The following is a 16,310-nucleotide window of genomic DNA, read 5'->3' on the forward strand; positions in this document are numbered from 1 at the left end:
ATAGTGCTTCTAGTGGCCCCAGTAGGTCATACCTCATGCTGTTAAGCAGGCATCCTGGAATATTGTCAGGTCCCATCAATGCATTGTTTTTTGTCCTTGAACAGTACATTGAGGACCTGTTCAGTAGCAATAGATGGGGGAGCTATGTTTGGGGGTATTTTTTGAGAAGTGTCTGGTGGAGAAAGTGGGATAAAACTTGGGCTGACTGCATCAGCCAGTGGATTTGCTATATCCTCTGGTTCATTATAGTTGGCTAAAGTTACAATTAGTGTGACACATTATTGTGCAGTGCCTTTGAGGTTTCAGACATAGCTGAAGAAATCCTTGAGGTTGTCCTTAACATGGTAGGATTACCTGGTAGAGTTAATTAGTCCCACGAGTTCGTTATTTAGTTTGACAAGAGATTTCTTACCTCACTGGCCACTGCATTCCCTAGTTTTCTTCATTTGGTTATACACCCTATCGATGTCGGGATTCCACCAGAGTAGCTTTTTTTGCATTAGTTCTGTGCTTATTTCAGGAAAGTACAGCTGCCTCTATGCAGCACTTAACATGATTGTAAAGGGTTTTTGTGAATGATTTCCCTGAGTTTGGGGACTACTTGAAATTTTGCAAGGGTGTAATTTAAAAGTAGGAAGTTTGCATTAGAATAATTCCTAAAAGTTCCAGGGTTACCTTTTTTTCCCAGGTTTTATTTTTTATTTCAAAGGAGACAGCTTTGTGGTCCAACCTGAACAGTGAGGGCATTACATGCACGTTCCTCCACATTGTAGATGATCAGGTCAAGGATGCTGGCACAACTAGTGGAGATATGGATGAACTGGGTCCACAGCATTCATGTTGACAAAGTCCAGGAATCTTTGTGCCTACAAATTTGAGTTCTAGTTTATAGTGAGGTCTCTAAAGTCATCCTTGAGTATGTTGTGAGGTTTATTTAAGTAAGTTGAGTTAGTTTCCTGGGTCAGAGAGGAGGACTTACAGGTTGCATAGATTCATAAATGTGGCAGGGGCTTTGCTTATGAAGAGCTGCATATGGAGGAGCTCAAGTGCATCATACCATCAACTCATCCTTGAGGCGTGATTATTTTTATATGAATTAAGACACCTCCATCCTTTGTTCCCTTCTGTGCTGTAGTCGGTCTAAATGTGTGGAAGGCATTACAGCCTTGCTTCATTGGGGTGTTCTCCACAGGTTTAAACCATGCCTCATTAACTACATAGATGCCTACATTCTTCAGGCTTAGGGGCTTACAGAGAGTAGCGTTCTTTCTGGTACTTCTAGCATTGAGATGTATCACCTTCACATTTTCTGAGTAGTTTAGCTATGTTGGATGATTTATCAGGTTGGCAAGGCTTAAAAAAGGCACTATGAGGATGGAAAAAGTTTTATCCAATATTTTAAATCCTAGACTGGTCAGGTGGAGAGCAGTCCTGGTGAACCATTATGGTATGTCAACCATATCTTCCAATGCATGCAATTATTTTACCCCCTTTGAATGACATCAGGAACTAATTATTTGTGTTTCCTTTTGTGGCATCCTTGCAGAAAGGGGAATGCTGCTCAATGCTAGGCTCAAACTGACCTGGAACACAGAGTCCGAGAGCTCCATCATGTCTCTCTTCATCTCGGGTCATTTACTCCCAAATGGACTATGACTGAGTCATACTGGTACTTGTGGTCCAATGACCTTAGTGTGTATGTAATCTGACAGATTCTGGCCCCTAATAGGCAACTGATCATAAGCCACTCCTTCACCAGGTTGGTTAGTAGGACATTTGTGTGCCTTACAATGAAAAAGTCCATTTATGTTGTGCTGACAAGGTCATAAGAAGGCCAAAACATGGTTGTCCACAGCTAGTGGGGTTTGCTCATATTGACCTAAATGCATCCACAAAGACTTAAAAAGAAAACGTAAAAAGTCATGGACATTCACAAGCCATATAACTGAAACACTTGATATTCTAAATGTGTCATTTGCATATATCCCATGGGCCTCTATTGCATGAGGTTTAAGGTATCACACAGTGAAAACTCTAGCTTGGATAGGTTTTTCTTGCAAGTTTTTACTAACTGGTTAGTCTGTATGACGTTTTTACTCTTGGGAAATTAGACATAATATAAAAACATTATGAAAACCCAGCCACTGGGGATGCACAAGCCAGTGCATTTCTTTGTGCCGGTCCCAAGCCCGGATAAATGGGGAGGGTTGCATCAGGAAGGGCATCTGGCGTAAAACCTCTGCCAAAAATTACTGATGCGGAGAACTTTTCATAATTACATACCTGATCGGTTGAGGCCCGGGTTAACAATGACTGCCACCAGTACTGTTAGCCAACAGGGTGCTGGCGGAAATTGGGCTACTGTTGGCCGAAGAGGAAGAGAAGGGGGAAGGCATGCCCAAAGGCAGGAAGAGAGGAAGAAGGTTAGGAGTGTAGTACTGAGGGTAGGAACTTTGAATGTTGGCAGTATGACTGGTATAGGGAGAGAGCTTACTGATATGATGGAATGAAGGAAGGTTGATATATTGTGCGTGCAAGAGACCAGATGGAAGGGAAGTAAGGCCAAGTGTATAGGAGGCAGGTTCAAATTGTTCTATCATGGTGTGGATGGTAGAAGAAATGGGGTAGGGGTTATCCTAATGGAACAGTATGCCAAGAGTGTTTTGGAGGGGAAGAGAGTGTCTGATAGAGTGATGTTTATGAAGCTTGAAATTGGTGGTGTAATGATGAATGTTGTTAGTGCATATGCTCCACAAGTTGGGTGTGCGATGGATGAGAAAGAAAAATTTTGGAGTGAGTTGGATGAAGTGGTGGTGACTGTACCCAAGGGTGAGAGACTAGTGATTGGAGCAGACTTCAATGGGCATGTTGGTGAAGTGAACAGAGGGGATGAGGAAGTGATGGGTAGGTATGGTGTTAAGGAGAGGAATGCAGAAGGTCAGATGATTGTGGATTTTGCGAAAAGGATGGACATGGCTGTGGTGAATATGTATTTTAAGAAGAGGGAGGAGCATAGAGTGACGTACAAGAGTGGAGGAAGATGCAAACAGGTGGATTATATCCTATGTAGGAGAGCCAGCCTGAAGGAGATTGGAGACTGTAAAGTGGTGACTGGGGAAAGTGTAGTTAAGCAGCATAGGATGGTGGTCTGTAGGATGATGTTGGTGATCAAGAAGCGGAGGAGGAGTGTGAAAGCAGTCCCAAGAATTAAATGGTGGAAGTTAAAAAAGGGTGATTGTGAGGTGGAGTTCAGGGAAGAGTTAAGACAGGCACTGGGAGGCAATGAAGAGTTACCGAATATCTGGATAACTACAGCAGAGCTAGTAAGGGAGACTGCTAGGAAGGTGCTTGGTGTGACATCTGGACAGAGGAAGGAGGACAAGAAGACATGGTGGTGGAATGAGGAAGTACAGGAGAGTATACAGAGGAAGAGGCTGGGGAAGAAGAAGTGGGATTGTCAAAGAGATGAAGAAAGTAGACATGAGTATAAGGAGATGAGGCGCATGGCAAAGAGAGAGGTGGCAAAGGCTAAGGATAAGGCGTATGGAGAGTTGTATGAGAGATTAGACACTAAAGAGGGAGAAAATGACCTGTACCAATTGGCTAGACAGAGGGATAGAGCTGGGAAAGATGTGCAGCAGGTAAGGGTGATAAAGGACAGTAAGGGAAATGTACTCACAAGTGAGGAGAGTGTGTTGAGTAAATGGAAAGAGTACTTTGAAGGGCTGATGAATGAAGAGAATGAGAGAGAGAGAGAAGGTTGGATGATGTGGGGATAGTGAATCAGGAGGTGAAGCAGATTAGCAAGGAGGAAGTAAGGACAGCTATAAAGAGGATGAAGAATGCAAAGGCTGTTGGCCCAGATGACATACAAGTGGAAGCATGGAGGTGCTTAGGAGAAATGGCAGTGGAATTTTTAACCAAATTGTTTAATGAAATTTTGGAAAATCAGAGTTTTGGTACCTATCTTTAAGAATAATGGTGATGTGCAGAGCTGCAGTAACTACAGAGGGATAAAACTGATCAGTCACAGCTTGAAGTTATGGGAAAGAGTAGTGGAAGCTAGGTTAAGAAGGGAGGTGATGACTAGTGATCAGCAGTATGGTTTCATGCCAGGAAAAAGAACTACAGATGCAATATTTGCTCTGGGAGTGTTGTTGGAGAAATACAGAGAAGGCCAGAAGGAATTGCATTGTGTCATTGTGGACTTAGAGAAAACATATGACAGAGTACCTAGAGTGGAGTTGTGATATTGTATGAGGAAGTTGTGAGTGGCAGAGAAGTATGTAAGAGTGGTAAAGGATACGTACAAGGGTAGTGTGAGATTGGTGAGGACTGCAGTGGGAGTGACAGATACGTTTAAGGTGGAGGTGGGATTACATCAAGGATCAGCTCTGAGCCCTTTCTTATTTGCAGTGGTGATGGACAGGTTGGCAGATGAGATTAGACAGGAGGCCCCGTGGACTATGACGTTTGCAGATGACATTGTGATATGTAGTGAGAGTAGGGACAAGGTTGAGGAGACCCTGGAGAGGTGGAGATATGCTTTAGAGAGGAGAGGAATGAAGGTCAGCAGGGCTAAAACAGAATATATGTGTGCAATGAGAGGGAGGGTAGAGGAATGGTGAGGATGCAGGGAGTAGTGTTGGTAAAGGTGGATGAGTTTAAGTACTTGGGATCAGCAGTTCAGAGTAATAGTGAGTGTAGAAGAGAGGTGAAGAAGAGAGTACAGGCAGGGTGGAATGGGTGGAGAAGAGTGTCAGGAGTGATTTGTGACAGACGGGTACCAATAAGAGTGAAAGGGAAGGCCTACAAGAGGGTAGTGAGACCAGATATGTTATATGGGTTGGAGACGGTCACATTGTCGAAAAGGCAGGAGTCAGAGCTGGATGTGGCACAGTTAAAGATGTTAAGATTTGCACTGGATGTGACTAGGATGGACAAGATAAGGAATCAGTATATTAGGGGGTCAGCTCAGGTTGGACAGTTTGGAGACAAAGCAAGAGAGATTAGATTGGGTTGGTTTGGACATGTGCTGAGGAGAGAATACAGCAGTTGGTAGTGCCCAGAGCCTACCGTCTAGCACTTCTAGCCACAGCCCATGACATTCCCTTTGCAGGTCATATGGACATAAAGTACACCAAGAGACATATTATACATAACTGTTATTGGTTTATTGGCATGGGATTGCAAAAGATGTAACAGGGTACTGCAGGACCTGTGAGCAGTGCCAAAAAGTAGGCAAGGCAGGAGACAAGGTGAAAGCTCTTTGGTGCCTTTGCCTGTGATCAAGGAGCCATTTCAGAGGATAACTCTAGATATTGTGGGGCCTCTGAGTACCCCAAGTTCCACAGGGAAGAAGTATATCCTAGTGGTTGTAGATTATACTACCAGATACCCTGAAGCGGTGGCCCTGTCCTCCATTGAGGCACAAAATGTGAGAAATGCTTTGACATTTTCAGCAGAGTAGGTTTCCCAAGAGAAATACTGACTGACAGAGGTGCAAATTTTATGTCTGACCTGCTGACTTGTCTGTGGAAGCACTGTGAAGTAAAGCATGTAAAGACCACCCCCTACCATCCGCTGCCTTATGGTCTTGTGAAGATGTTAAACTGTACACTAAAGACCATGCTCCAGGAATTTGCAGACCAATTTAAGAGAGAGTGGGAGAAATATTTGCCTCATCTGCTGTTTGCATGCAGATGTACCCCAGGAATTGACAGGTTTTTCACCCTCTGAGTTGCTGTATGCGCTCAGGTGAGGGAACCTCTAGATTTGATTTGAGATGAGTGGGAGGTTGGGTGTGAATCCCACAAGGAGCCTGTTGTGGCATATATCCTGAACTACAGGACAAGGCTCATGGAACTCATGGGCTTGACCCAGGAGAACTTGGCAAAAGCCCAACAGCAGGAAAAAGGTCTGGTATGACAAGAAAGCTTGAGCCAGAAAGTATACTGTCAGATACAATAAGCTGCAGGCAGCTTGGGAGGGACCCTTCAAAGTGGTAAGGAAAGTCAGTGATGGTAACTACATGTTAGAACTGCTAGGCAGGAGGCAGGGATACAAACTGTACCATGTTAACAGGATGAAACCTTACCATGATAGAGAGGCCCTTATGCTAAGTATTTTCAGTGGAAGACAGGAGGATTCTGAGGGTGATCCATGGTTACAGTCAGCCAGCCAGTGAAATCCCAAGTTACTATGGTGGAGCCCAGGGTTGCAGGCATATAACATGACATTGCAGCACTGTACTGGGGTCAGCAATACCAAGGCAAATGGGGTCTCAAGACAAGGTATGGAGTAATGTATTCCCAGGTTCATTCCTCCCAAGTAACATTTCTGAAGGTGCATGTGACACCCCTGCACTGGCCTAGTATTCAATCCCCTCCACTGGCAACAGTGGGGAATGCATACACTGGGAGGATGACAAGTGCACACACACAGTAAAGTGCAATTTCCCTTAAGAGCACACATAGATCACAGTCAGTCTGGGGCTGGTTTCTTCTTCTTTCTCCAGATCCCCAATAAGACTCCCCACTGGCACAGTTATAGGGTTGAGATCTCAGCTGAGTGGCCAGGCCAAAACCTCCATCATCCGACCAGTGCTGCATGTCCCTGCCCAAGTAGCTGACAGAAACACACCTTGAGATTTGATTTACACACACACACACACACACACACACACACACACACACACACACACACACACACACACACACACCTGGGGAAGGCTGGCACAGATTTGTTAGCTATGCCCCTTCTGCCCATACTATAAGGTAGTTCCAACTGCCCCAAGCCAACTCTTATTAGCTACATTAAGGCCCTTAACACAGGGTGTCCAAACTTAGTGTGTAATGTTACTAATAATACAAATGGTAGTCTGACCAAGAGCAAGGCTATTTAGGAGTGGTGTGTACAGTGTCACCAAATAGATATGCAAGTACTCCAAGAGCTTAAATATGTCTCACAGATGTCAGCCACAAAGATGGGTTTAAATATATTTAATAATAAATAAATAGTAAAAGAACAAGACAATACTCAGTAAGTAATCAGTTACATCAGAGTTCAAAATCACAGAAAATACTTAAAACAACATTGTAGTACAGTCTCAAATAAATAAAGAAAACATCTAAGCTATACTTTACTATATTCCTATCTGAATCTAAAAGAGTTACTATGCCCTAAAAATACTTACAGCAAGGCAAGTGCAGAAGGTTGTGATGCATGGCTGTTTCTAGGTCAACGACAAGATACAAAATGCCCAGTCTCTCTCTGAGAAAGTTCTTAAATTAATATCAGATATTACTACTGGGTTAGCTTGGATGACATAACTTTTTCACTGAATTTAGTTCCCAAGCTAAACCCCCTTTGTCAGAATCTAACAGAATGTAACATCTGTGTGAAAAATACATATCTCTCAGATGTTTGCTCAGATCTGTGCAGCTGCTAGGAAGTCATAAAGCAATAAAACACTTCTGCATCTCAAATCTAATAATTACTTCTCGTCCAAGACAATACAAAAACTTCTAGCTCCAGACATCATGCCGGCTACTGAACTGAAACTGAGAGAGAATTCTTATAACACAATCATAAAACAATTTAATTTCAACTTATTTTCTTGAAGTTTTGCAAGTTAATCCTCAATGTTCTAGTTTGTACTGTTAAAACATACACATTTACACAATTACAATATTTTATATACATTTCTATTCTAATCCAGCAGGGCATGCTGCGGTTACATTTTAGCTCAGTACTTTAGACACACTTCTGTATGAATCATATCAATATTCATTAATAGAATTATTTACAAAATTTCAGATAGCTGGGCTGTCAGTATTTCCTTTTGTGGCAGGGCACTTGAAAAACTAGCTTGAGTCTTCAAAGTGGGGAGAGGTGTGACAACAGGAGGTACTGCCAGCACAGCTAGCTGGAAGTTTGTAAATAATTATATGTTATTTGTGATTTATAGGATGCTTATGTTACAAATGTATTAGAGCTGTATATTATGTGTATATCAAACTTATTTGTACAGATGTTTGTGTTGAAAGGGTATTTGTAAAGTGCTTGTGCTTGAAATGTATCCACAGTGTGCCCTACTGTTGAGAAAGTTAATGTACATGCACTATTGTAACTGTTCAAATGTAACCGTTTTAACAGAAGAAACTGGCAGACAGGATGTTAACCTCAGTCCAGCAAACTTTAAAATATATATGAAGTTAAATCACTTTACTGGCTAGGCCATAAAGGTGCTATCTCACAGGTTTCAATTCAGCCAAAGGCACAAAGTCAGTACTTGTAAGCTTTTTGTATTGTCTTTGGGGTGACTTAGTTACTACTCTGGAAGTACTACTTTGAGGTATGTAATTGTTTTATGACTACCAGCACCTGCCACAAATCTGAGCTAAAGCCCTTGTGTGTGTATTTTTACAAGTAGGTGCTAAATCCTGCCAGCTTCCAGCAATGGGGGTTTGCATAGGAACTAGAAGTCATATGACCAGACGTGATATCATTCTGCAAGATATCCCAGAAATAATATTTTAGATATTATTTTGAGAAGTCTCTCAGTGAGACAGTGCATTCTGTCTTGGGCCTGACAACAAGAAGGACCATTCACCATATCATATGCCTTTCTCTATTAAGTAAGTAGGGAATAGTAATTCTCTTAGATTCAGTCAGGAATATAGTGAAGCTTAGCTTAGACATTGTTTTTCTTTGTTTGTCTGAGTCTGTCCTTTAATGTTATTTTAAATATTTCCTGTGATTTTGAACTCTGATGTCACTGTGAATATATACTTAGTATTTTCTTGTTCTTTTATTATTTATTATTAAATATATTTAAACCTTTCATTGTGGCTGATCTTTGTAGAGATATTTAAGTTTTGAGAGTATTTGCATATTCATTTGGTGACTCTGTGTGGGTCACTCCTAATAGCCTTGCTCTTGGTCAAACTACCATTTGTATTAATATTAATTTCCCTCAGTATATTGGATGCCCTTATAGGGGAGTTAAGGTAGTTGGCAGGAGTGTCTAATGGTGGTGGCAACTACCTTATGGTCTGGGCAGAAGTGCGTGTGTGTGTGTGTGTGTGTGTGTGTGTGTGTGTGTGTGTGTGTGTGTGTGTGTGTGTGTGTGTCAGCTACTTGAGCAGGAACACAAAACACTGGTTGGACAGAAAGCTTGCTGGAGGTCTTGTCATGGACACTCAACTGAGATCTCAACTCTATAGCTATGCCAGTAGGGAGTCTTATTGGGTGTCTAGAGAAAGAGGGAGAAAGCAGCCCTGGACTGACTGTGTTCCCCAGTGTGTTCTAAAGGGAAATTGTGTTTGATTGTGCTTGATGCAGACAGCTGCATCTAGAGATACTGTGTGTGCACCCGTTATCCTCACAGTGAACATTCCCCACAGGTGCCAGTGGTAAGGACTGAAGTTCCTTGATTATTGGCCCAGAGGTGGGACATCACAACCAATTTCAGGCTCAGCCTAGTTGAAATAAAACACACTTCACAAACAAAAAACACAGAAATGTAAGTAATATGAGAGGAATTCAGACTAATTAGATAGGAAAAAATGCTTATATACATTGTAGTGAACAAGAACAGTGCAATGTAGAATCAAGCAGAGTGTAATATATATTAGTTTCTAAAGTGGGTCAATCTTGAGAAAGAAGAAGACACTTAGAAAGGAGATAGGCTAGGTGATCCATCCTGTGTTGAAGCAGGAGAATTTGGATTGGATGAAGAAGTGCTTTTTTAGTGGCATTCTGAATTTGGAATACATACTGATTTCCTTAATGACGAAGGAGAGAGCTTACCAAAGAGTAGGTGTCTGAGAGGAGAAAATATGTGCAGTGCTGTAGGATTTGGTTCTAAAGATAATGAAAGTTGGTGTGACAGAGTGTGTGTAGTGCTGTGGGGTTTGGTTCTAGGGGTAATGAGAGTTGGTGTGACAAAGCATGTGTAGTGCTATATAGTTTGGTTCTAGGGGTAATGAGAGTTGGTGTTACAGGGCATGTGCAGTGCTCTGGGTTTAGTTCTATCAATAAGAAGAGTCAGTGTGGCTTGTGAGTACCGTCTTAGGTTGTATAAGGATGCTTTATCATGAAGTATAGCTGCAAGGGGAGTAAATGTGTGGAGTTGGAGTAGTTTGTAGTGTTGAGATTCTGAAAATATGTTAGATATTTGTTTTATGGATAGCCATTTGGGTTTTTCTGGGTGATACAGTTATACTTTGATGGCTCAGTGGTATAGCGGTAGTGTTGTTGCCTTACAGCAAGAGGTTCTCTGGTCTGATTCTTGATTGGAGTGCCTTCTGTGTAGAGTCTGCATGTCCTCCCTGCATTTGTGTGGGTTTTTTTCCAGGTAACCCGGTTTCCTCCCACTTTACAAAAACATGCATCTGGAGCATTTCTCCTCAGGCCTCCACTGAAAATTGGCTTTATTCCAAGTCGGACTTTCCTGGTAAACAAATGTTAAATAAATAAATATACTTGAAGAGAAGAGAGTTTGTACTATATGCACTGACAGATACTGTTAGAGATTGTCTGGAGTGAGGCAATGTTTTTCTTGGAGGCAGAAGCAGAAGTTGGGACCCCATATTCAAGGTGAGAAAGCAAAACGTCTTTTCCAGCGGCTACTCTGGATGGTTGGGATAGAATGGGGGAGTTGTTTTTGGTCCAGAAGGGAAGTAAGTTTATTTTGGCTCTCAATTTGTCTATGTAGAAATGGAAGTTTAGTGACTGATCAAGCTGTAGTCCTAGGTATTTGAATGTGGAGGTTGTTTCTATGGAATGGTTTGTAGGTCAAAGCTAGTTTAATTTGGGTGCTTAGTGAATATTCTGTGGAGATCTGAAAAGGATAGCTTTGGTTTTGGTGGGGTTGAATAGTAGTTTATGCATCATTGGTAGAGCTCATGTAAGTCTGACCAGAGATGCCATTGAATGTTGGTGTGAGACACTGATCTGATCAGTATATGACCATGTCATTAGCATACAGGCTAAGTGTCTTTTGAGATATTGTTCTGTGGTGTTGGCTCATGCTGGGCTACTTTTGATTCTGTCTTTCTTTCAATAGTTGTCACTGCTATATTCATCTTTATTATTCTGGCTTATTGGTTCTCTTCTTCTGTTTCATGACTGATCTTCCAGTTTCCCACCTTCACCCTGCTCCGTGCCACAACTCCTTAACAGTACTTCTCACATTTTCTCCGCCAATGACCTCTGCTGATCTTCCTCTTTTTTTACCCCATCACATCTACTGAACCCGACTACCTCCCCTTCTGCAGGCTAACTCTGCCCAATCTCAGCTGACTAGTCAATCCATCACATCTACTGAACCCAACTACCTCCCCTTCTGCAGGCTAACTCTGCCCTATCTCAGCTGACTAGTCAATCCATCACATCTACTGAACCCGGCTACCTCCCCTTCTGCAGGCTAACTCAGCCCTATCTCAGCTGACTAGTCAGTCCCATCCTTTGGGCCCATATTCTTTGCTTCTACTGATCTGCAGACTCTGCATTCTCTGTCATCCCAAAATCCCTGATCAAAATTCCTGCCCTCATGCTCAGCATAACACGTCTCTCTTTCTCACACTCTCTCTTTTGCATAGCTCGCCCTGTTCATTTTATATATATCATTTTTCTAGTCAGCTATTTATGTTTGTTATTATATCATTGTTTTAGCATTTAACTAGACTTTCCCAAATCAAGTGTCCTCTGACCAGCAGTTCAGCAAATGTCAGCTATGTTAGAAACGAATGCGCAATTAAGATTACAAGAACAACCATTGTCCCTTAATTTAACAGTTAGTCTATAATGTGTTAGCACCAATGTCTGACCTAGTGCTATTGGGGGGGGGGTCCTTTGCATGTAAAATAGCAGTGTGTGCATGTTTCCCCTTGCTAATGTGGGTGTGAGATTTACGGGTCTATATCACATAATCAAATGGCCACACTGACGAATGTAACAGCTCGTTGACAATGCAGGCTTTCAAACCATTCTGACTGAGATCATGTTATGGTAGGGTCAGAAAATGTGCCCTTTTCTCCACTGCAGTGTGAGTTGTTCTGTATAATTAGTGGGAGGTGCAGTCCCCCACGAGGAGGTTTGACAGCCTGCATTGTCAATGACATGACGTTCGACAGTGTGTCCATTTGATTTTTTGACATAGACCCAGATTTTACAGTAGCATTGTATTTCAGACAATTATAGTTTGCTTATTGTTGACAGCATTTCTACACAAAATTTTCCTCTGTCTCAGATTTTAAGATGAGTTACCCTAAAGACTTCCTTCTAAATTATTTTTTAAAATGCTTCTAGAGTTGTTGCAAAAAAAAAAAAAAAAAAAGCATAAGACTAAGAATAATTAGATGTGTGACTGTCGGGCTGTAAGACTAATAAGAATAACTAGATGTGTAACAAAATGTAGTGAAAGCTTCATACCTACAGCTGTCTTTTTGGTTAATAATAACTAGATGTGTGACCGTCGGGCTGTAAGACTAATAAGAATAATTAGATGTGTGACCGTCGGGCTGTAAGACTAATAAGAATAATTAGATGTGTGACTGTCAGGCTGTAAGACTAACAATAATTAGATGGTGACCATTGGGCCGTAAGACTAAGAATAATTAGATGGTGACCATCGGGCTGTAAGACTAAGAATAATTTGATATGTGACTGCAAGGCCGTAAGACTAAAAATAATTAGATGTGTGACCATTGGGCTGTAAAACTGGTAACCATCAGGCTATAAGACTAAGAATAATTAGATGGTGACCATCGAGTTGTAAGACTAAGAATTATTAGATGTGTGACCGTCGGGCTATAAGACTAATAAGAATAATTAGATGTGTGACTGTCAGGCTGTAAAACTAACAATAATTAGATGGTGACCATTGGGCCGTAAGACTAACAATAATTAGATGTGTGACTGTTGGGCCGTAAGACAAATAAGAATAATTAGATGTGTGACCATCAGGCTTTAAGACTAATAAGAATAAATAGATGCATGACCGTCGGGCTGTATTACTAATAAGAATAATTAGATGTGTGACCGTCGGGCTGTAAGACTAAGAATAATTTGATATCTGACCACAAGGCCGAAAGACTAAAAATAATTAGATGTGTGGCCATAGGGCTGTAAGACTAAAAATTATTAGATATGTGACCATCGGGCTGTAAGACTAGGAATTATTAGATGTGTAACCATCGGACTGTAAGACTAGCAATAATTAGATGTGTAACCATTGGGTTGTAAAACTAAGAATAATTAGATGTGCAACTGTCGGGCTGTAAGACTCAGAATACTTAGATGGTGACTGTCGGGCTATAAGATTCAGAATACTTAGATGGTGACTGTCGGGCTATAAGACTAAGAATAATTAGATGGTGACTGTCGGGCTGCAAGACTCAGAATAATTAGATGGTGACCATTGTGTGAATGTTGTATCTTCGTTGCTTGAATGTCATATCTCCATTGCGTGAATGTCGTATCTTCGTTACGTGAATGTCGTATCTTTTACTTCATGCTCATTGTCTGTCTTGTCTGGTAGTGGCATGAGTGGTAGCACCATTCATGGAAGAGTGATGGAATTATGAAACAGAAAAAAGGAGGACCAGCACTCAGAGGCAGCAGTTAAAATATATTTAATTAGATTGTAACAACAACCTAATACATAGTGCACATACCGGTTTCGGCCAACAATGCCTTTCTCAATGTGTCTAATCCAAACAATTTAGTTACAGTCCATAATGCATTCAGCTAACAATTTATACTGTCCTCTTAAAGTGGTATGTTCCACATTCATTCTTTATTACTGACAGTTAAGCTAAACACATAAACTCCATATGTTACAAATGAATTCACCATAATAACCCAAAATAAACCTTTTGCCTGCAACAAAATATAACTTCAATGTTATTTTTGTAATCAATCTATATTTTATGCATATTTGTATGGTGAAATCTATTGATAACAACCATATTAAACCAAATGTGGGTAATATTAATTATATGTTGTGAATAAAAATTTTTGTAAATTATTCAACAATTTTAAACTTTTAAGGGTACATCTGTTGAATGACATATTGTATATCCAATGTACAGCATGGAAAGATGCAAAAAATAAGGAATAATGATAGATATTACAAATTATGATAATAATACTATATCTTAAATAACATATTAAGTTTAGATCAATATTATTCCACTTGGAATATCACCTTTAATACCATTTATCCTTCCTGTACATGATATTCATTGAGTCTGGGTTTAAAAAGGGCCCCAAGTGTGGTAATCCATCTTTCTTCCATATTATTTAATCTATTGTGCCAACCCATTTTGAAATTCCTGTGTGATTGTATTCTGTCAATTATAGTGAACTGAAATGAAGCTGTAGTATGTTGTCTAGTGTGTTTATATAGTACGTTGGTTATGCGCCTATTTCGAATGGCGCTTAAATGTTCACTAATTCTGATCCTCATAGGTCTAGAGGTCTGACCTACGTAAAAAGCAGAGCAAGAACATTGTGCCAAATATGTCACCCAGTCCGAACTGCAGTTTCCAAAGATTTTGATCTTAAAAATTTTTGGTGTATTTTTGCTCGTAAATTCTTTTGTTTTGCAAATATGTTGACATAAACTGCAGTGTCCACATGGATAACAGCCAACCAATGTATCTCCAAATAAAGTGGTTTGGTGTTGTATACCAGGAAGGCGGCGTTTGTAATGTGCAAAATTAGACTGAATATTTCGTCCTCTTCGATATGAAAATGAACAATTTTCTGGAAGAATATCCCTAAGAAAGGAATTAGACTGTAGGGTTCCCCAATGTTTTTCAACAATATTTCTGAACCATTTGGTGTTATTACCATATGTAGTAATCAGCCTGATTGGTTGTTTAGCAGACTGAACCCCTTCCATAGATTTATTGTATTGAAGTAACTCCCCACGTCTTTTTTTGTCAATTTGTGCAACTGTGTTGTTGAGTCGGTTGATATTATATCCTCTGTCTGTAAATCTGGCAGTTAATTCACAAGTTTTTTTGTAATATTCCATATCGGATGAACAAATCCTTTTAAGCCTTATATATTGTGATTTTGGAATATTGGTGATAATATGGCAGGGATGGGAACTTGTTGCATGTAGAATGGTGTTGTATTGTGGAAATTTCCGATGTTTTGTTGTTGACAAGGTATGATCTTCCAGTCTATTAATCAATACATCCAAAAACACAATTTCTGTGTATCCAATGTTGATGGTAAATTCAATATCCCATGGGTTTTTGTTGAGATATGCCACAAACTTGGTGAGGACCTCTCGGCTACCTCGCCACACCAACCAACAGTCATCTAGATATCTCCGCCATAAATCCATATGTTCCAAAAAGATGTTTCGCTGGTTGTCATAAATAAGATGTAGTTCCAAATATCCCATGAAGAGATCAGCATAAATTGGGGCAAAAGAAGCTCCCATCGCTGTACCCTTAATTTGCCAAAATGGTATCCCTTCAAAGTAGAATATATTTTTTTGTAAAACAAATTTGGTGAGTTGAATGAGGAAATTGTTGAATCCAGTGGAATATAATTTTGCTTCTGTAAGCCAGTATGTTACAGCTTGAATACCTGCCGAATGTGGTATACTTGTGTATAGAGATGTTACATCTAACGTACACAAAAGCCAATTTTCCTCCAGTTGAGAATCTTCAAGAATATTTAGAAATTGGGTCGTGTCTTGAATTCGTGATCGTACCATGGACAATAGTGGTTTCAGATATTCTGTTAAAGCGGACAGTGGTTCGGTTAAGGACCCATGACCAGACACTATAGGTCTACCCGGGGGGGTTATTTAAATTTTTGTGTGTCTGTAAGACTAACAATAATTAGATGGTGACCATTGGGCCGTAAGACTAAGAATAATTAGATGGTGACCATCGGGCTGTAAGACTAAGAATAATTTGATATGTGAGTGCAAGGCCGTAAGACTAAAAATAATTAGATGTGTGACCATTGGGCTGTAAAACTGGTAACCATCAGGCTATAAGACTAAGAATAATTAGATGGTGACCATCGAGTTGTAAGACTAAGAATTATTAGATGTGTGACCGTCGGGCTATAAGACTAATAAGAATAATTAGATGTGTGACTGTCAGGCTGTAAAACTAACAATAATTAGATGGTGACCATTGGGCCGTAAGACTAACAATAATTAGATGTGTGACCATCGGGCTGTAAGACTAGGAATAATTAGATGTGTGACTGTTGGGCCGTAAGACAAATAAGAATAATTAGATGTGTGACCATCAGGCTTTAAGACTAAT

Source organism: Protopterus annectens, chromosome 9.part0, assembly GCF_019279795.1.
Source record: "Protopterus annectens isolate FY-2018-M chromosome 9.part0, PAN1.0, whole genome shotgun sequence".
Taxonomy (NCBI): Eukaryota; Metazoa; Chordata; order Ceratodontiformes; family Protopteridae; genus Protopterus; species Protopterus annectens.